The following is an 868-nucleotide window of genomic DNA, read 5'->3' as shown; positions in this document are numbered from 1 at the left end:
TTGCTTAGATAATATTCAACCAAAGAGATTTGATGCTTGAGTTATCTTAGTGAATGAACATCCATCTAGAGATAGAGTTTGTTTAGGATTGTGTCTAAGCCTAAGGTTGATAGATTGATTGAATGTTGCCACCTTTAGATTGAACCTTAATCACTTTATATCAATTATCCTTACCATGGATCCATCCTTAGTATTTGATTGAATTCTTGTACTTATTTCTTGATTGGATTTGAGATCACCTTGTTTATATTTCTAGGATATTAGTTTGTTACAAATCATCTATCTTCTTGTTTGCTTAGATTAGGAAGGTTTGTGTATTCTTGGTGTTATAAGTCTCTAGTTCTCTGTGGATTCGATCCTAAAATGCTACAATGACATACCATTCGATTATGGTATTGTTGGCACATTAGGTTAATTGGTATGTGCTTAAACGCGTAATCATCTCCCCATCTTAAATCGCGTGATCTTAAATGTTCTTGATTTGTAGCCTTTCTGTAAACTCTATATATATGATTCTCATATTTGATGAACCCAATCTGCATCTCCACAAAACTCATTGATTCATCTTAGCTTTAACGATCTTCTAGAAAATGCCTCTATGCCTCTCCAGTTCCTCAAACCGGCGTTCCCGGCATCCGTCACTCAACCTTCGAGTCTCTCCGTGTTGGTCGTAGTAGTCAGAGCATAGCCTCTAACCTCCTCGCTTATGGGATTCCCTGAACTTCAAGAAAGACAGTGAGTTTATGCGAATCACGGTTCTCTTCCTTGATGAAAAGGTAAGTTAATCTTCTATTTATCACACTTATTTAATATAATTGTTTTTAATTGATTTCCTGATTCTTTGTTAAATAATATTATTTGCAGATTC

This window comes from Brassica oleracea, chromosome C9, assembly GCF_000695525.1.
Source record: "Brassica oleracea var. oleracea cultivar TO1000 chromosome C9, BOL, whole genome shotgun sequence".
Classification (NCBI taxonomy): Eukaryota; Viridiplantae; Streptophyta; class Magnoliopsida; order Brassicales; family Brassicaceae; genus Brassica; species Brassica oleracea.
This window is presented reverse-complemented; position numbering follows the sequence as displayed.